Here is a 22,180-nt window from a genome sequence, read left to right as displayed (position 1 = left end):
CCTGGGCTACAAGGATGGTACAACATTTGCAAATCAATCAATGTTATACAACAAATTAATATGAGAAGAGAGAAGAATCACATGGTCCTCTAAATTGATGCAGAAAAAGCATTTGACAAAATCCAGCATCCGTTCCTGTTTAAAACGCTTCAAAGTATAGGGATAAAGGGAACATTCCTAAACCTCATCAAATCTATCTATAAAAGACCCACAGCAAATATCATCCTCAATGGGAAAAAGCTTGCGGCCTTCCCGTTGAGATCAGGAACAAGACAAGGATGCCAACTTTCACCACTCTTGTTCAACATAGTATTAGAAGCCCTAGCAACAGCAATCAGACAACAAAGAGAAATAAAAGGTATCCAAATTGGTAATGAAGAAGTCAAACTCTTTCTCTTCGCAGATGACATGATTCTTTATATGGAAAACCCAAACAACTCCACCCCCAAACTACTAGAACTAATATAGCAATTCAGCAACATGCCAGGATACAAAGTCAATGTCCAGAAATCATGGCTTTCTTACACGCTAACAATGAAAATACAGAAAGGGAAATTAGAGAATTGATTCCATTTATTATAGCACCAAGATCCATAAGATATCTGGGAATAAACCTAACCAAAGAGGTAAAGGATCTGTACTCAAGAAACTACAGAACACTCATGAAAGAAATTGAAGAAGACACAAAAAGATGGAAGACCATTCCATGCACTTGGATCGGAAGAATAAACATTGTTAAAATTCTATACTGCTTAGAGCAATATATACTTTTAATGCCATTCCGATCAAAGTTCCACCGGCATTCTTCAAAGAGCTGGAGCTAATAATCCAAAAATTTGTATGTAATCAGAAGAGACCCCTAATCGCTAAGGAAATGTTGAAAAACAAAAATAAAGCTGGGGGCATCATGTTGCCTCATTTCAAGCTTTATTACAAAGCTGTGATCACCAAGACAGCATGGTACTGACAAAAAAAAAAAAAACAAACAGACACATAGACCAGTAGAACAGAGTAGAGAGCCCAGATGTGGACCCTCAACTCTATGGTCAATTAGTCTTCGACAAAACAGGAAAAAATATACAGAGGAAAAAAGACAGTCTCTTTCATAAATGGTGCTGGGAAAACTGGACAGCTATATGTAGAAGAATGAAACTCGACCATTCTCTTACACCGTACACAAAGATAAACTCAAAATGGATAAAAAACCTCAACGTGAGACAGGAATCCATCAGAATCCTAGAGGAGAACATAGACAGTAATCTCTTCTATATCAGCCACAGCAACTTCTTTCAAGATATGTCTCCAAAGGCAAAGGAAACAAAAGCTAAAATAATCTCTTGGCACTTCATCAAAATCAAAAGCTTCTGCAGAGCAAAGGAAACAGTCAAAAAACAAAGAGGCAACCCACGGAATGGGAGAAATATTTGCAAATGACAGTACAGACAAAAGGTTGATATCCAGGATCTATAATGAACTCCTCAAACTCAACACACATGAAACGGGCAAACATATCAGAAAATGGGCAGAAGATATGAACAGACACTTCTCCAATCAAGACATACAAATGGCTATCAGACACATGAAAAAATGTTCATCATCATTAGCCCTCAGGGAGATTCAAATTAAAACCACATTGAGATATCACCTTACACCAGTTAGAATGGCCAAAATTAACAAAACAGGAAACAACATGTGTTGGAGAAGGTGTGGAGAAAGGGGAACCTTCTTCCACTGTTGGTGGGAATGCAAGTTGGTGCAGTCTCTTTGGAGATAGTGTGGAGATTCCTCAAGAAATTAAAAAAGCGAACTTCCCTATGACCCTGCAATTGCACTCCTGGGTATTTACCCCAAAGATACAGATGTCGTGAAAAGAAGGGCCTTCTGTATCCCAATGTTTATAGCAGCAATGGCCATGGCCGCCCAACTATGGAAAGAACCAAGATGCCCTTCAATGGATGAATGGATAAGGAAGATGTGGTCTATATACACTATGGAGTATTATGCCTCCATCAGAAAGGATGAATACCCAACTTTTGTAGCAACATGGACGGGACTGGAAGAGATTATGCTGAGTGAAATAAGTCAAGCAGAGAGAGTCAATTATCATATGGTTTCACTTAGTTGTGGAGCATAACAAATATCATGGAGGACAAGGGGTGTTACAGAGAAGAAGGGAGTTGGGGTAAATTGGAAGGCGAGGTGAATCACGAGAGACTATGGACTCTGAAAAACAATCTGAGGGGTTTGAAGTGGCGGGAGTGGGTGGGAGGTCGGGGTACCAGGTGGTGGGTATTATAGAGGCCACGGATTGCATGGAGCACTGGGTGTGGTGAAAAAATAATAAATACTGTTTTTTGAAAATAAATAAATTGAAAAAATAAAAATAACAAACATTTCTGGGTTAAGAATATAGGTTTAAATCTGTATATTACAAAAATTTAAAAAGAACTAAATAAAGTAACCTAAGGTGACAAAATATGGAACAAGAAAAAGAAGAAATTAAATCCAAAGTTATCTTATAAAATGTAATAATACATATGATTTTCAATTTAAAAGAAATAAAAACAAACCAATAGAAAAATTTAATACAACTTTCCCGTCAGTTTTGAAAACTTTAACAAACTAGAGGAGTCATTATTTGGATAATTCAAGGATAATGCATATAGCTGAAATTATGATAGAGAAAACTTGACAACTGATAGAAAGGAGAAAAGTATGCTAAAAGACCACTAAACACATATATGCCAGCAAATCCAATAACTGAGAGAAAAGGATAAATCCCAAGACACATATCATCTACCAAGATTATTTAATGAAACGTTCAAAATCTGAGCTCTCTGGTAATAACAAAAGCATTTGAGCCTTACTCAAACACCTCCCAACACACAAAAAGCCAGGTCCAACACACAAAAAGCAGGTAAAGTAGTGTGGGAATGGCAGACTGGTATTGGAAGATAAACAAAAGGTGGAGGGAGCCAACAGAGGCAACCTGTTGGAAAGTAATACCCCAGTACAAGGAGAGTGCCCTGCATCTAGGGACCATCATTAACTTGGAGTCTAGTTGAAAGCACTCCCAAAGTGCAAAGGATCATGGGGGCATGGAAATTGTGGGAATTGGGGTGGCTAGGGACCAGGGCTTAAGTCCCTGTTCCCAGGACAGCCTCCCCTGGTGCTGAGCCAGAGGTAGTGCAGTGGAGAAACCAGGTCTTGGTCCCTAGGCTGCCAGCATCCCCAAGAACACGTGGAGTATGGCTCCTGTGAGGGGCTGGGAGCCACGCCTGATGGCAGAATGCGTGAGCCCCGCTACAGAGCCTGAGATGCTCGCACCCCTCATACTCCCCTAAGAGAGGTACAAAGGCCCAGCTGGTGCCCTTTGATACGCACCATTGTTTCAGAGCTCAAGAAGAGTGCACCAAACTCTACCCCCAGAGAGGTGCGCGAAGGCCCAGCCTGGTGCATTTGGACCTGTACCCCGTTCTCAGAGCCTGAGACAGGCACGTGATCCACAGCCTCCCCTGAAAGAGGTGTGCCCAAGCCGGGCACTCTTAGGCCCAGTAAGACCAGGCACTTCAAGCCCAGGCCAGCGGGAAAATCTCAGTGTGCAATTGCTGCATGGAACCTCTCTGCAGCAGTCTCTGGTGGTGTGGAGCTGCCCAGACAGTTGCCACTGCCTCGGCTTTGGGTACAAGCAAAAGATCCTGTGTCCCCAGGGACCACGACTTGGAACCTCCTCTACCAGTGGCCAAGGGGGAACTTATTTGGGCTCTGCAGTCAGACAGAGACTTCTCTCTGAGAGGGAGGTCAGGGTGCAATTTGTTTTCCTCTAAAACAACAAAAAACCATCAAAAGTGGTCAAGGTGAGAGAAAAAAAAAGTGAACAAACATAAAAACCTCCAGAGAACAAAATTCTGAAAAAAAAAAAAACCCAGTTTCCTCAGAGCCCACCTCCCTGAGGGGGGCAGGAGGATTTAACTCAGGGAACATCATTGACTGAAAACCCACTTGGAAGGCCCCTACTCCAGAAAACAAACCAAGAAAGGAAAAAAAAAAAAGAGGACAAGAGAACAACCACCACTACTTCATAGGAAAACTTTTATTTTTTACACGTTCCCACTGTTCTGGTTCATTTTTTTTATATAGATATATTTTTTTTACTTATTTACCATCACAGTAAGCTGTCCAGTACATGAAATTCCATAATAACCTTCTAACCTGAACTTTTTGATACATACAACTATGGTTTTCTTTTGCATTTCTATTTTTTGAATTTCTTTTTTTAAAATTTTAGTTTAGTTTAGTTTATTACTTTTTATTTTTATTTTCTAATATTCATATAGAGTTAAACTTCAAAGTAATCGCCTTCCCCCAACATTACTACCTCTATAGGTAATCCAATTTTTAGTCCCCCTTTATCATAGGAAAGTTGAGTCCTTTAACAAAGATATCAAGATACATCCAGGAAGAATCAAAACAACCTTCTTCGCACACACTGAGAATTTATAACTACTCTCCCATCTTTTTCTTCCACCAGTGTTTCTGTGATTGTCCTAATAGTATATAAATCTTACACATGGGGTTCTTTTCAACGAGGTTCTTCCTTTGTTTGCATATATATATATTTTTTCTCTTGTCATATACTTTTATCAGTCTTTTTTTGTTGTTGTTGTTGTTTTTGTTTGTCTACTTCATAAATCTTACCTTGGGGCCCATTTGGGCTGAATCTTCTCTTTCATCTTCCCTTTCTTTCCTGTCTCTCTCTCTCTCTCTCTCTCTCTCTCATTTTTTTTTCTTTTTCTTTTCTTTTTTCTCCCGTTTGGGTGGGAAATCCTGATTGCTCAGAAGTGTTCCAGGGTGCACCTTGACTGCACCACGGTCAATACATCCAGCTAAATCTATTCAACCATCTCTCACCAATATGACTAGGAGGAGAAATGCCCAACAGAGGAAAAATACAGAGGATGGACTTTCTGTAACAGAGCTAACGGCTATAAACATAGACAATATTGCGGAAAGAGAATTCAGGCTAACAATTATCCAGGCAATAGTAAGGTTGGAGAAAGCCATGGATGACCAAACGGAATTGATTAGGGCCGAGCTGAAAGCAACTAGACAGGTTGTTCACAATGTTAGGGCAGAGCTAAAAGCTACCGGGGCTGAGGTTCACAATGCTCTCAATGAGTTCCAATCTAAGCTAAATTCTCTCAAAGCTAGGGTAACTGAGACATAAGATAGAATTAGTGATCTAGAAAAAAAAAACAGATAGAAAGGATCAGGAGGAAGCCTGTAACAAACAGCTTAGAAACCACAAAAACAGAATGAGGGAAATAAATGATGCCATGAAACTTTCCAACATCAGAATTATTGGAATCCCTGAAGGGGAGGAGAAAGAAATAAGTCTAGAAGATATAGTGGAACAAGTTCTTTATGAAAATTTTCCCAATATCGTCAATGCAAGCTACGTTCATGTATTAGAGGCCGAACGGTATCCACTCAAGATTACAGAATCCAAAAAGCATCATGACACCTGATAGTCAAATTGAGGAATTATAATTGTAGGTATAACCTCTTGAAAGCAGCTAGGCAAAGAGCCTCCTTACTTACAGAGGGAAGACCATCAGAATAACGTCAGACCTGTCCACAGAGACCTGGAAAGACAGAAGAGGCTGGCAAGATATATTCAGGGCACTACATGAGAAGAACATGCAGCCAAGAATACTTTATCCAGCAAGACCAACACTCAAACTGGATGGAGAAAAAAAAAGAGTTTCCAAGAACAACAAGGCTTAAAAGACTATGCAACTACCAAGATGACACTGCAGGAAATATTAAGGGGGGTTTTATAAAAGAGGATAATCTCAAGAATAGCATGGAACAGAAATATAGAGAAAATCTACAGAATGAAAGGCTTCAAAGGTAACACGATGTCAATAAAAACGTATCTATCAATAATCACTCTCACTGTGAATGGCCTAAATGCGCCCATAAAATGGCAAAGGGTTTCAGATTGGATAAAATGACAATCCATCCATATGTTGTCTATGAGAGATCCATTTTGAACCTAAAGATACACCCAGACTGAAAGTGAAGGGGTGGAGAAGCCTCTTTCATGCCAATGGGCCTCAAAAGAAGGCCGGGGTAGCAATTCTCATATCAGATAAATTAGATTTTAAACTAAAGACTGTAGTCAGAGATACAGAAGGACACTACATAATCCTTAAAGGGACTATCCACCAAGATGATCTAACAATTGTAAATATCTATGCCCCCAAAGTGGGAGCAGCAAATTACATTAAAAAAACTGCTAATCAAGATAAAAAGTCATATTGATATGAGTACATTAATAGTAGAAGACCTCATCACGCCTCTCTCAGAAACAGACAGATCTTTGAAGCAGAAAATTAATAAAGAAACAAGAGCATTGAATGACGCATTGGACCAGATGAACACAATAGATATATACAGAAAGTTCCACCCTAAAACAAAAGAATACTCATTCTTCTCAAGTGCACATGGAACGTTCTCAAGAATAGACCACATACTGGGTCATAAATCAGGACTCAACAGGTACCAAAAGACTGAGATTATTCCCTGCATATTCTCAGACAACAATGCTTTGATACTGGAGCTCAATCACAGGAAAAGTTCTGAAGGAACTCAAACACCTGAAAGCTAAAGGCCACCTTGCTTAAGAATGCTTGGATCAACCAGGAGATCAAAGAATAACTGAAATAATTCATGGAAGCCAATTAAAATGAAGACACTTCGGTCCAAAACCTATGGGATACAGCGAAGGCTGTCCTAAGGTGGAAATACATAGCCATCCAAGCCTCCTTCAAAAAAACTGAAAAATCCAGAACAGAGCAGCTTTCTCTATACCTTAAAGAACTGGAGAATCAACATCAAATCAATCCAACTCCACTCATAAGAAGGGAAATCATCAAGATTAGAGCTGAGATCGATGAGGTAGAGACCTGAGATACAGTAGAACGTACCAATGAAACTAGAAGTTGGTTTTTTGGAAGAATCAATAAGATCAATAAACCATTGGCCACACTAATCCAAATGAAAAGAGAGAAAGCCCAAATTAATAAAGTTATGAATGAAAAGGGGGAGATCACATTGAACACCAAGGAATTAGAAATAATCATCAGAAGTTATTATCAATAGTTCTATGCCAATAAGCTTAGCAACCTAGAGGAAATGGATGCATTCCTCGAAAACTATAAACTCCCAAAATTGAACCTGGAAGAAATCCACAACCTGAATAGACTGATATCTAGTAAGAAGATTGAAGCAGTGATCAAAAACCACCCAAAAAACAAGATCCCAGGACCTGATGGAATCTCTGGGGAATTCTACAAAACATTCAAGGAAGAAATAACACCTATTCTCCTGAAGATGTTTCAAAAAATTGATGCAGAAGGAAAACTTCCAGACTCTTTCTATGAAGCCAGCATTACCCTGATCCCCAAACCAGGCAAAGACCCTACCAAAAAGGAGAATTTCAGACCAATAACACTGATGAGTATGGATGCTAAGATTCTCAACAAGATCCTAGCAAACAGGATCCAACAGCACATTAAAAAGATTATCCACCATGTCCAGGTGAGATTCATCCCTGGGCTACAAGGATGGTTCAACATTCGCAAATCAATCAGTGTGATACAACAAATTAATATAAGAAGAGAGAAGAACCACATAGACCTCTCAATTGATGCAGAAAAAACATTTGACAAAATCCAGCATCCGTTCCTGATTAAAATGCTTCAGAGTAAAGGGATACAGAGAACATTCCTGAGCTTCATCAAATCTATCTATGATAGACCCACAGCAAATATCATCCTCAATGGGAAAAAGCTTGCAGCCTTCCCATTGAGAACAGAAACAAGAAAAGAAGGCCCACTTTCACCAGTCTTGTTCAACATAGTATTAGAAGTTCTAGCAACAGAAATCAGGTAACAAAGAGAAATAAAAGGTTCCAAATTGGCAATGAAGAAGTCAAACTCTCTCTCTTGACAGATGACACATGATCTTAATATGGAAAACCCAAGTCTTTACCCCAAACTAAGAGAAGTTATACAGAAATTCAGCAATGTGGCAGGATACAAAGTCAATGTCCAGAAATCAGTGGCTTTCTTATACAAAACAATGAAAATACAGAAAGGGAAATTAGAAAATCGATTCCATTTACTATAGCACCGAGGACCATAAAATACCTGGGCATAAACATAACCAAAGAGGTAAAGGATCTGTACTCAAGGAACTATGGAATACTCATAAAAGAAATTGAAGAAAACACAAAAAGATGGAAGACATTTCCATGCTCTTGGATTGGAAGAATAAACATTGTTTAAATGCCTATACTGCCTAGAGCAATCTATACTTTTAATGCCATTCCAATCAAAATTTCACCGGTATTCTTCAAAGAGCTGGAGCAAATAATCCACAAATTTGTATGGAATCAGAAGAGACCCCAAATCGCTAAGGAAATTTTGAAAAACAAAAAAACTAGCGACATCACATTACTTCATTTTAAGATTTATTACAAAGCTGTTATCTCCAAGACAGCATGGTACTGACATAAAAACAGACATATATACCAGTGGAACAGAGTAGAGAGGCGAGATATGGAACCTCAATTATATGGTCAATTAATCTGCAGCATAACAGGAAAAAATATACAGTGAAAAAAAGTCTCATCAATCAATGGTGCTGGGAAAACTGGACAGTATAGGTAAAAGAATAAAACTCGACCATTCTCTTACACCGTACAAAAAGATAAACTCAAAATGGATAAAAGACCTCAACGTGAGACAGGAATCCATCAGAATCCTAGAGGAGAACATAGGCAGTAATCTCTTCGATATCAGCCACAGCAACGTCTTTCAAGATATGTCTCCAAAGGCAAAGGAAAGAAAAGTGAAAATAAACTGTTGGGACTTCATCAAAATCAAAAGCTTCTGCACAGCAAAGGAAACAGTCAGTGAAACAATGAGGCAACCCACGGAATGGGAGAAATATTTGCAAATGACAGTACAGACAAAAGGTTGATATCCAGGATCTATAAAGAACTCCTCAAACTCAACACACAGAAAGCAGACAATCATATTAAAAAATGGGCAGAAGATATGAACAGACACTTCTCCAATCAAGACATACAAATGACTATCAGACGCATGAAAAAATGCTAGTCATCACTAGCCCTCAGGCAGATTCAAATGAAAACCACATTGAGATATCACCTCACACCAGTTAGAATGGCCAAAATTATCAAGACAGGAAACAACATGTGTTGGAGGGAATGTGGAGAAAGGGGAACCCTCTTACACTGTTGGTGGAAATGCAAGTTGGTGCAGCCTCTTTGGAGAACAGTGTGGAGATTCCTCAAGAAATTAAAAATAGAACTTCCCTATGACCCTGCCATTGCACTCCTGGGACTTTGCCCCAAAGATACAGATGTCGTGAAAAGAAGGGCCATATGTACCCCAATGTTTATATCAGCAATGGCCACAGTCGCCAAACTGGAAAAAACCAAGATGCTCTTCAACGGACGAATGGATAAGGAAAATGTGGTCCATATACACTATGGAGTATTTTGCCTCCATCAGAAAGGATGAAAACCCAACCTTTGTACCAACATGGATGGGACTGGAAGAGATTATGCTGAATGAAGTAAGTCAAGCAGATAGAGTCAATTATCATATGGTTTCACTTATTTGTGGAGCATAACAAATAGCATGGAGGACAAGGGTAGTTAGAGAGGAGAAGGGAGTTGGGGGAAATTGTAAGGGGAGGGAACCATGAGAGACTATGGACTCTGAAAAACAATCTGAGGGGTTTGAATTGGTAGTGGGTGGGAGGTTGGGGTACCCGGTGGTGGGTAATATAGAGGGCATGGATTGCTTGGAGCACTGGGTGTGGTGAAAAAAATAATGAATATTGTTATGCTGGAAATAAATAAAAATAAATTAAAAGAAAAAAAAAACTCAAAAAGAGTAAGAAAGTCACCCACAGCCACAAAGACAGTTGGAGGAAGAGCCTTGATCTGAACGCACAAATATCTAAATCCAAAAGCCCATGTTCTTAAATAACCACTAGACCCTGACTTTGGCATTTGAATTTACTATTTTGACCCCTCATTTAGTTTTCTTCTTTACTACAAAAGTTGGGGGTTGGATATTTTTTTCTACCAGGAACTGGTGCCAGACTTTTCCCCAACTTGCTCCAACTATCATAGCAACCTTCTTTTACCCTCCAGCATTCATTTCAAATAGGGGATCTGGTAAAACTCCTGCAGTGAGAGAGAATTTAAGGTAGAGCCTTGATAAAGCTGAATTAAAGACACTATTTTAAATTCAGAATGTGGTGCTCTGCTAGTAAGGAGGAATTCCCTGAATAACCCCCATCGATAGTCACCTGGACTGGAGATAGTAGGGACTCCCCAGGCTGGTGCCAGGAGAGGCTGCATGACTGTTTGTTTGAACAGAGAAGAATGAAGCACTGCAGCCTCATCTCTGTCCTCTGGTGATGAAAATTTTGGCCATGCTGAGCTCCTGTTTCTTAAAAATCTTTCTTAGCTCCAAGCCTTTACACCTGCTACTTATTCTGCTCAGACCATTACTAGTAACAGTTATCTGTCTCCTCCTCTATGACTTCCATCTCCCCAAGCTCTAAAACCTTTCTCTGGACAGCTCCCCCTCCATCTTCATGTTTGAGCTCACCCTTCTGACTTCCTTTGTAAAGCTGAGTTAGGTGCTACCTTCATGTTATCCTTAGTACCTACCATGTCCTCCAGGCCAGTGTATGGCACACTGTTTGCCTTTTCCACTGGGCTGTAAACTTTGTAAGGACAGATATGTGTCTGACTTGTATCCCAACAGCCTGGACTGTCTCCGTGTTTGTACTTAAGAAACAAGTGCAATAAATGATTGGCTGCATTGAAGGAATCCACTGATGGAGGAATCCATTATTGGGAAGCTAACCGGCTTGGCGTGCATAAAGAAATTCTCCCCACCTCACTTTGGTGTCCCATTAACTGTAATTGGCAGACTTCACCAGGACTGGAGGAAATGTGAGAACAATCAGCACATCCTGCAGGGAACTCAGTAGTGAGATCTAAGGGTGGTGAGAAAACATGTCCAAAAAGACTGCTTTATTCAGTTGCTGTCCATCAAACAACTTTGGATACAAAGGAAAGCAAGTATAAGGGATTACATCTTAGTTTCATGGCTTAGCATTGCCAAAATCCATATCAGATGTTAAAAGAGAAGTTCAAAATTTGGCCATGGCATACAAATATACATTATTTCTCGTAAATAGATATGTGTTCACCTATACAGGACTGTGGGCACCCAATGAGAATCACTTATAGAATCTAAGGACAGGGCTATTAAATGTCATTCCCTTGCCATAAATTGAATAAGATTTGCCAATTCAAGCTAGGTCAGGAAATAGGGAAGTTGGTTGATTCACATAACTAGGAAGAAGGGATGGAATGGGCCACAGGCATGGTTGCACCCAGAGACTCAAACTACATCATGATCATCCTTTTCCTCTTGAAGCTTGGCTCCTTTTCTATGCTGCCTTCCCCATTTTCTACTATAAAGAGGTCTCCTCCATAGTCTGCATGCCATAGCCTAGGCTTTTCTCTTTCTGGTTTTGGAACCCTAGAAGAAAGACAGCTCCTCTCTCTATCCAATGAAAGCAGGACTGAGGAGTTGTTTGGATTAAAGTTTGGATTAAAGTTGTTTAAATTAAATTAAATTAAATTTATATATATATATATATATAAATTTAGGGAAAAGAATGAGGCACAAACAAGTCAGCTGCAAGAGAATGGGAGCATTCTACAACAGTAGAAAAGACTGTTGCCCCATATATATATATATATATATATATATATATATATATATATATATATATATATATATTTCTTTCCTTTTCTCTTTCTTTCTTCATCTATTATTAAAGGGCCTGTGTTGCTCTCTTATGTTGTTGGTGATGGGAGTCATTTGTGCCTCTGAATCTGAATCTCTGTTTCTGCCCCCAGATGAGGGAAGTTTTCAGCTATGATTTCAAAAAGAAATGTTCAGCCTTCTTTTTTCTCTCTCTTCCAGGACTCCTACAATAGGCAACTTACTGCATTTGATGGAGCCAATGATTTCCCTAAATCCATTCTTATGTGCCATCATTCTTCATTCTCTCTTTTGATTCACTTAATTATTTTCCACTATTTTGTCTTCCAGGTAACTAATTTGATCCTCTGGTTTTGCCAGCTAACTGTACTTTGCATCCAGTCTGCTTCCAATCTCTTCATCAGGGACTCTTTTTTTTTAATCACTTTTATCTTTGGTCTGAGACTTCCTGATGTCTTCTATGTTTTTCTGATGTGCAGTAAGTATCTGCTTACTGCCATCTACAGTGGCTGCTGCTTTAAATCCTCCATTGGGCATGTTGCATGTATATATTTCACTTTGATTGCCTCGCCATGATATTTTCTTGTTCTTTTTCCTTGGCATATATTGATTCTTCCATGTTTGCATTTTATCTAGGTCTCTCTTTTCTTTTTATTGGAAAAGCCCACTACATTTTCTACCCTGCGGTGAAGCTTCCTGTCAGTGAATGGGAAAAGAATGAGGCACAAACAAGTCAGCTGCAAGAGAATGGGAGCATTCTACAACAGTAGAAAAGACTGTTGCCCCAAACAACTCAGTCCTGCTTTCATGGGGTAGAAACCGTAGCCAATAGAAGAGCCCAAGAAGGCCCAACATTATTCATATGCCTTGTAGATAAACAAGAAGGAAGGCAGAATATGTCTGGACAAGTAGCATAACGTTTATAGTTGAACAAGCATATTCAAAAGACTTATCTAATTAGCCACAGGTGTTCTCCGGGGTAAAGGGGAGTTATCAGAAAAATGAAGCAGGTGGCATTCCACCCTGAGCAGGTTGGGCATTTCCTATTGCTCAGCTTCTTTGAAGCTTGACAGGGTTCTGCCCTTAGCTAGCTGGTCGTCACATGCTGCTCAGCTTTTAGGCGGCATATCATCCTCTCCCCCAGAGACCTGTTGCCAGTATGTGTTTTTCTTAAAGCTATATGTCACTGTGGTTGGTAACTAGTGAAATTTCCTACAGATTATATTTTAAGTTATACATTGTTCCAAGGGACAGTTGCATTAACACCTTTTTGTTTCTACAGAAGTAGAAAAGTCGATTTTGCAACTTCTTGACCTGTCAGTTGTTGGAGGGATTTTCACGTGCATCTGAGGACTAAGCATAAAAAGATTATAGCAAAACAAACAGACAAACAAACAAGCAAATAAAACCCAAACATTCCACCTATAACACCAAGACCAGCTTGTTTAATCCAAGTAAAAGGGTTTAACTTAGACAGAATATCTTTAATTCTTTGAGTAAAACTCATTCCTGGAATTGATTGTATTGACGAGTGAGTAATGCATTGAATAGTATCTTGAAGTTGTCTAATATCTACAGGTAGGTTATCACCATAATGATTAGTAATATGCCTGTGAATTATACTCCATGATATATATTTTAATTTTTTAAAATTTATTTTCAGTGTAACAGTATTCATTGTTTTTTTTTAAATTTTTCAACTTATTTATTTTCAGAAAAACAGTATTCATTGTTTTTTCACCACACCCAGTACTCCATGCAGTCCATGCCCTCTATAATACCCACCACCTGGTATGCCAATCTCCCAACCCCCCGCCACTTCAAACCCCTCAGATTGTTTTTCAGAGTCCAAAGTTTCTCATGATTCACCTCCCCTTCCAATTTCCCTCAATTCCCTTCTCCTCTCTAACTCCCCATGTACTCCATGCTCATTTTTATGCTCCACAAATAAGAGAAACCATATGATAATAGACTCTCTCTGCTTGACTTATTTCACTCAGCATAATCTCTTCCAGTCCCGTCCATGTTGCTACAAAAGTTGGGTATTGATCTCTTCTGATGGAGGCACAATACTCCATAGTGAATATGGACCTCATTTTCCTTATCCATTTGTCCGATGAAGGGCATCTTGGTTCTTTTCACAGTTTGGCGACCGTGGCCATTGCTGCTATAAACATTGGGGTACAGATGGCCCTTCTTTTCATGACATCTGTATCTTTGGGGCAAATATCCAGGAGTGCAATGGCAGTATCATAGGGAAGTTCTATTTTTAATTTCTTGAGGAATCTCCACACTGTTCTCCAAAGAGGCTGCACCAACTTGCATTCCCACCAACAGTGTAAGAGGGTTCCCCTTTCTCCACATCTCCTCCAACACATGTTGTTTCCTGTGTTGCTAATTTTGGCCATTCTAACTGGTGTAAGGTGATATCTCAATGTGGTTTTCATTTGAATCTCCCTGAGGGCTAGTGATGAAGAACATTTTTTTATGTGTCTGATAGCCATTTATATGTCTTCATTGCAGACGTGTCTTTTCATATCTTCTGCCCATTTTTCTATATGTTGTCTGTTTTGTGTGAGTTGAGTTTGAAGGGTTCCTTATAGATCCTGGATATCAACCTTTTGTTTGTACTGTCATTTGCAAATATCTTCTCCCATTCCGTTGGTTGCCTCTTTGTTTTGTTGACTGTTGCTTTGACTGTGCAGAAGTTTTTGATTTTGATGAAGTCCCAAAAATTTATTTTCCCTTTTGTTTCCTTTGCCTTTGGAGACATATCTTGTAAGACGTTGCTGTGGCTAATATCGAAGAGATTACTGCCTATGTTCTCCTCTAGAATTCTGATGGATTCCTGTCTCACATTGGGGTCTTTTATCAATTTTGAGTTTATCTTTGTGTATGGTGTAAGAGAATGGTCGAGTTTCATTCTTCTACATATATCTGTCCAGTTTTCTCAGCACCATTTATTGAAGAGACTGTCTTTTTTCTACTGTATATTTTTTCTGTATTGTTGAAGATTAATTGACCATAGAGTTGAGGGACCATATCTGGGCTCTCTACTCTGTTCCACTGGATATGTGTCTGTTTTTATGTCAGTACCATGCTGTCTTTGTGATCACAGCTTTATAATAAAGTTTGAAATCAGGTAATGTGATGCCCCCAGTTTTATTTTTTTTTTCAACATTTCCTTGTGATTCCGGGTCTTTTCTGATTCCTTACAAATTTTTGGATTATTAGCTCCAGCTCTTTGAAGAATGCCAGTGGAATTTTGATCGGAATGGCATTAAAAGTGTATATTGCTCTAGGCAGTATAGACATTTTAGCAATGTTTATTCTTCCGATCCAAGATCATGGAATTGTCTTCAAACTTTTTATGTCTTCTTCAATATCTTTCCTGAGTGTTCTGGTCCAGGTCCTTGCCTGGTTTGGGGATCAGAGTAATGCTGGCTTCATAGGAAGAGTCTGGAACTTTTCCTTCTGCTTCAATTTTTTGAAACAGCTTTAGGAGAATAGGTGTTATTTCTTCTTTGAACGTTGGGTAGAATTCCCCAGGGAATCCTTCAGGTCCTGCGCTCTTGTTCTTTGGGGTTTTTTGATCACTGCTTCAATCTCATTACTAGATATCTGTCTATTCAGGTTGTCAATTTCTTCCTGGTTCAATTTTGGGAGTTTATAGTTTTCAAGGAATGCATCCATTTCCTCCAGGTTGCTTAGCTTATTGGCATATAGGTGTTGATAATAACTTCTGAGGATTGTTTCTACTTCCTTTGTGTTAGTTGTGTTCTCTTCCATTTCATTCATAATTTTATGAATTTGGGTTTTCTGTCTTTTCTTTTTGATTAATGTGGCTAATGGTTTATCGATCTTATTCTTTCCTAAAACCAGCTTCTAGTTTCATTGGTACCCTCTACTGTGTCTCTGGTTTCTACCTCATTGATCTCAGCTCTAATCTTGTTTATTTCCCTTCTTATGTGTGGAGTTGGCTTGAATTGTTGTTCATTCTCCAGTTCTTTAAGGTGTAGAGATAGCTGCTGTGTTCTGGGTTTCTCAATTTTTTTTTTTTTTTTGGAGGGAGGCTTAGATGGCTATGTATTTCCCCCTTAGGACTGCCTTTGCTGTATCCCATAGATTTGGGACCGATGTGTCTTCATTCTCATTGGTTTCCATGAATTGTTTCAGTTCTGCTTTGATCTCCTGGTTGATCCAAGCATTCTTAAGCAAGGTGGTCTTTAGCTTCCAGGTGTTTGAGTTCCTTCTGAACTTTCCCTTGTGATTCAGCTCCAGTTTCAAAGCATTGTGATCTGAGAATATGCAGGGAATAATCTCAGTCTTATGGTAATGGTCGAGTCCTGATTTGCGACTCAGTATGTGGTCTATTCTTGATTACATTCCATGTGCACTTGAGAAGGATGAGTTTTCTGCAGTTTTCGGGTGGAATGTTCTGTATATATCTATGAGGTCCGTCTGGTCCAATGTGTCATTCAATGCTCTTGTTTCTTTATTGCTTTTCTGCTTCGATGATCTGTCTATTTCTGAGAGAGGTGTGTTAAGATTTCCTACTATTAGTGTATTCATATCAATATGACTCTTTATCTTGATTAACAGTTTTCTTATGTAATTGGCTGATCCCATATTGGGCCATAGCTATTTACAATTATTAGATTATCTTGGTGGATAGTCCCTTTAAGGATTATGAAGTGTTCTTCTGTATCTCTGACTACAGTCTTTAGTTTAAAATCTAATGTATCTGATATGAGAATCACTACCCCGGCCTTCTTTTGAGGCCCATTGGCATGAAAGATGCTTCTCCATCCTTTCACTTCCAGTCTGGGTGTATCTCTAGGTTCAAAATGGGTCTCTTGTAGACAACATATGCATGGGTCTTTTCGTTTTATCCAGTCTGCAATTCTTATGCCATTTATGGGTGCATTTAGGCCATTCACATTGAGAGTGATTATTGATAGATACATTTTTATTGACATCGTATTACCTTTGAAGTCTTTCTTTCTCTATATTGTCTCTATATTTCAGTTCAATGCTATTCTTAGGATTTTTCCTCTTTTATACATCCCCACTTAATATTTATTGCAGTGTCAGCTTGGTGGTTGCATAGTCTTTTAAGCCTTGCCAGTCTTGGAACCTCTTTATCTCTCCATCCATTTTGAATGTCAGTCTAGCTGGATGAAGTATAATTGGTTGCATGTTCTTCTCATTTAGTGACTGAATTATCTTGCCAGCCCTTTCTGGCTTGCCAGGTCTCTGTGGACAGGTCTGACGTTATTCTGATGGGCTATCCTCTGTAAGTAAGGAGTGTCTTTGTCCTAGCGGCTTTCAAGAGATTATATCTACAATTATGATTCCTCAGTTTGACTATCAGGTGTTGTGATGTGGTTTTGGAATCTATAATCTTGGGTGGAGACTGTTCAGCCTCTAGTACATGAACGCTGGTTCCATTCACGAGATTGGGAAAATTTTCATGAAGAACTTGTTTCACTATATCTTCTAGACTTCTTTCTTTCTCCTCTGCTTCAGGGATTCCAATAATTCTGATGTTGGAAAGTTTCATGTCTTCATTTATTTCCCTGATCCTGGTTTTGTCGTTTCTATGATGTTTGTTCCAGGCTCTTCCTCATGATTTCTCTCTATCTGTTTGTCCTCCAGATCACTAATTCTATCTTCTGTCTCAGTTACCCTAGCTTTGTGAGAATTTAGATTAGATTGGAACTCATTGAGAGCATTGGGAACCTCAGCCCTGGTAGCTTTAAACTCCACCCTAGCATTGTGAACATCGTCTCTTGTCACTTTCAGTTCGGCCCTAATCAATTCCATTTGGTCATCAATGGATTTCTGCAACCTAGCTATTGTCTTGATAATTGTTATCCTGAATTCTCTTTCCAAAATACTGTCTATGTTGATAGCCATTAGCTCTTTTGTAGAAGGCCCATCCTCTGTATTTTTCTTCTGTTGGGCATTCCTCCTCCTAAATATTTTGGTGAGAGATAACTGAACTGATGTAGCTGGGTGTATCAACCGTGGTGCTTTCAAGGTGCACCCTGGAATACTTCTGAGCAATCAGGATTCCCCACCCAAACGGGAGAAAAAAAGAAAAGAAAAAGAAAAATAGTGAGACAGAGAAAGGAAAGGAAGGGAAGATAGAGCAGGTTCAGCCCAAATGGGCCCCAAGGTAAGAGTTATGAAGTATACAAACAAAAACAAAGAAAAAGACTGATAAAAATATAGGACAAGAGAATAAATATATATATATATATATCTATATATATATATATATAGATATATATATATAGATGATAGATAGATAGATAGATAGATAGATGCAAATAAAGGAAGAACCTCATAGAAAAGAAACCCAAGTGTAAGATTTATATACTATCAGGACAAACACAAAAACACAGAAACACTGGTGGAAGAAAAAGATGGGAGAGTGGTTATAAATTCTCAGTGTGGGAGAAGAAGGTTATTTTGATTCTTCCTGGATGTATCTTGATATCTTTGTTAAAGGACTCAACTTTTCTAAGATAAAGGGGGATTAAAAATTTGTTTACTGGACGCCTGGATGGCTCCCTAGGGTAAGCCTCTGCCTTTTGCTCAGGTCATGATCTCGGGGTCCTGGGATCGAGTCCTGCATCTGGCTCTCTGCTCAGCAGGGAACATGCTTCCTCCTCTCTCTCTCTGCATGACTCTCTCTCTAACTGTGATCTCTGTCTGTCAAATAAATAGATAAAATATTTTTAAAAAATTGGTTTACCTATCAGGGTAGCATTCATTGGGGAAAAGAAATTATCTTGACGTTTAACTCTATATGAATATTAGGAAATAAAAGTAAAAAAGGAATAAACTAAACTAAACTAAACTAAAATTTAAAAAAATTTAAAAAATAGAAATGCAAAAGAAAAACACAGGTGTATGTATCAAAAAGTTCGGGTTCGAAGGTTATTACAGAATTTGATGCACTGGACATCTCACTGTGATGGTAAATAGGTTTTAAAATTATGTATTTTTTTTAAATGAGCCAGAATAGTGGGAACATATTAAAATTAAAAGTTGTCCTATGAAATAGTGGTGGTTGTTCTCTTTTAGTCTATTTTTTTTTTCTTTCCTGGTTGGTTTCTGGTGGAGGGGTCTGCCGCTTGGGTTTTCAGTAAATATGTTCTCTGAGTTAAGTCCTCCCACCCCCCTTAAGGGGGTGAGCTCTGAGGAAACTGTTGTTGTTGTTGTTGTTTTTCAGGCTTTTTGTTCTCTGGAGTTCCTTATGTTTGTTCACTTTTTTTTTTCTCTCTCACCTTGACCACTTTTGATGGTTTTTGTAGGTTTAGAGGAAAGCAAACTGCACCCTGACCTCCCTCTCAGTGAGAAGCTTCAGTCTGGCTGCAGAGCCCAAATAAATTTCCCCTTGGCTGCTGGCAGAGCAAGGTTCCAAATCACGGTCCCTGGAGACACAGGATTTTTTGCTTGTACCCAAAACCACGGCAGCAGCGGCTGTCTGGGCAGCTCCAGACCACCAGAGAGGTTCCAAGAAGGGATAGCACAGTGAGATTTTCCCGCTATGCCGGGCTCAAAGTGCCTGGTCTTTCCATGTCCGAGAGCACTGGGCAAGAGCCTGTGCGCACCTCTCTCAGGGGAGGGCGTGGGGTAGGACTTGAACTCTGATAGCACGCACTGCACTCGTATGGGGAGTGCAAAAAGGCTGTGCTTCTGCCATCTGGCAAGGCTCCCAGGTTCTCACAAGGGCTGGACTCCACCTGCTCTAGGCACACTGGTGGCTCAGGGACCAAGACCTGGTTTCTCCACCATACTATCTCTGGCTCTGTGTCAGGGGTGGCTGTCCTGGGTCTGTGGACTCAAGCCCCTGTCCCTAGCTGCTTCAATTCTCACAATCCCCCTCTGCAATCCTTTGCTTTTTTTGAGTGCCAGTCTCCAAGATAATGCTGGTCCCCAGATGCAGGGCAATCTCGTATTGGGATATTTCTTTCCAATGGGTCGCCTCTGGTGGCTCCCTCCCCCTTTTGTTTATCTTCTGATATGAGTCTGATGTTCCCACTCTGCTTTACCTTCTTACTGGTGTCTTTTGGTCCTGTAGAGATCCAGACGTGTATAATTCTGATCTCAGGCTGATTTCATGGGTGATCAGAGTTCTTTGGAAGGTAATCAGCTCACTTTAGGGTACAGGTTGAAAGGGCACCTCCTCCTATTTCTCTGCCATCTTGTCTCCAATTTAATCGCTCCATGATATTTCTGTTTTATTTAGACATGGGGAGTAACACAGATGGAAAAAAACATTCCAGTCACATAAAATGTGAAGTCTAAGCGTTATGTTTTCAAGATCATCTCCTATATATATCATGGCTGCTTTTAAATCAGAAATACTTTCATCTAATTTTTGATCTATGATCATTTATTGATTCCAAGTTGGGCTAGCATTCTCATGCCACTTTTGTACAAATTGTGTGGTTTGTACATTTGATGCAAGGCTATTCCTGCAGTGGTAGCTGTGGCAATAGTTGTTATAATTCCTAAAATAGCTGTTATAATCAGTCCAAGAAATCTTTTTGGTTCTGTGGACCCAGTCCTTCAAAACTCTTAAAAGTACATGCATATCTGGAGAGCTTTCCCAAACACAGTGGTGTTTCACCAGTAACCAAAAGCCTTTTCTTCCTCTAGCTATTAGACTGATAGAATTGTCTTTGTAAAAATTCTCATTCACATAGGTGAACATTTTACATCTGAGACAGTTGGTTTCTTTATTGTTATGATAAAAAGTCATTTTTCCAATAATAAAAACATACGATCTCTAACACATGCATTTACCCATTCTTAATCAATTAAGAAAAAGGAGAATGCATAGTTATCAGACTAATAAATGTAAGAGCCATTCCAAACTCTTAGGTGATTTAAAGTGGTAGTGACCTTCCAAATTTTTTTTTTGATAATTAACAAAAGGGGATGGCACTGAAAGCTCTTGCCCAAGCCAGACCAGTGGGGCAACTCCTGAAGTTAAGGTTTGTGGTAACATGAGATAATAAAAAACCTGCCATTTCAAAGTTTGATGGTTCCCCAGTGCAACTGGTGACTTCCATCCCCTTAAGGGACCAGTCCCATTCAATTCCATAGGAATCATTAATAAGAATTCTGGGGTGAGAAGCTCGACAATCCCCCCATAAAGGGTGAATTCCTTCATCACATCACATTTATGTTAGTTTGCATTTGGGAATAAGGGGTACTTCTGTGCTATAGCCAGAACCCCAATATTCATTGGTTATGAATCCTTTAGTGGAGAGTAAATGTAACTGCGCTTCAGTCAGATAATTATTAGTAGGAATGTCCACCAACGATCTTTGATCATCAGGGATAAAGCAATTGGAATGATTGCCGATCCATATGGGTCTATTTTGATATCCTAAGTTTAATATTTGTGCCCTCTTCTAAGGACAATATCAGCAATCTAGGATCCAAAATTCCAGATACCCATTTTGAGACATTCAAATAAATTGGTATTATATCTTCTCCCCACTCTACTGGACGGAGCAGAGGAAGATTGGGTCTATAAGCCCAGTAAGAAAAGTTATTTATTTGTGCAAAACATCCAGGAAGAATTATGGCTACTGTAATGAGAGCCATCATAGTTACTGCTTTGTTGTTAAGGGTGAGAGATAAAGAATGATAGGTAAATAATGATAGGTAAAAAAACAATCGGTGAAGAGGGACACTGCTCATTCTCCAGAACTTCCTCTGCTTTCTTGGTTAGCTTTTTTATCTGGCCCCAAGTTGGAATCTTTGTTCTGTCTGTCCCAGGTGTCATGATCCAAGTGTTCTGTAAGTGAGACCCTCGAAGTTGATGATCGGTGGGACCAGTTTGAATCCGAATCTTTTCCTCTTGCTCATGATGAACTTTTATGAAATGAGAGGGCACCCATAGGGGCTTGATTGCCTGGTTGGGTAATATATACGCATATCCCTTTCCCCAGGTAACTAAGTTACCAAGGAGCCATTGATTAGAAGCAATGTATTTCCACCAGATAGGAGGATAGATTTTGTCTTGTTTTTCTTTACTAAAATGTTTTCTATTGCTGAAGTATTTTTATTATCATGATAAATTAAGAGTAAATATTGAGTAAATAAAAGTTGTGCTAATACCTTTTGAGGAGAACCTTGTATTTTTTTCTTTTTGCTCATGAAGCTGTAATTTTAATACTTGATTAGCCCTTTCTCCAATTCCTTGTCCTTGATTATATGGGATGCCAGTGGAATGT

Source organism: Mustela erminea, chromosome Y (genome assembly GCF_009829155.1).
Source record: "Mustela erminea isolate mMusErm1 chromosome Y, mMusErm1.Pri, whole genome shotgun sequence".
In the NCBI taxonomy this organism is placed as follows: domain Eukaryota; kingdom Metazoa; phylum Chordata; class Mammalia; order Carnivora; family Mustelidae; genus Mustela; species Mustela erminea.
The sequence above is the reverse complement of the archived record's forward strand: the minus strand, read 5'-3'. Positions refer to the sequence as shown.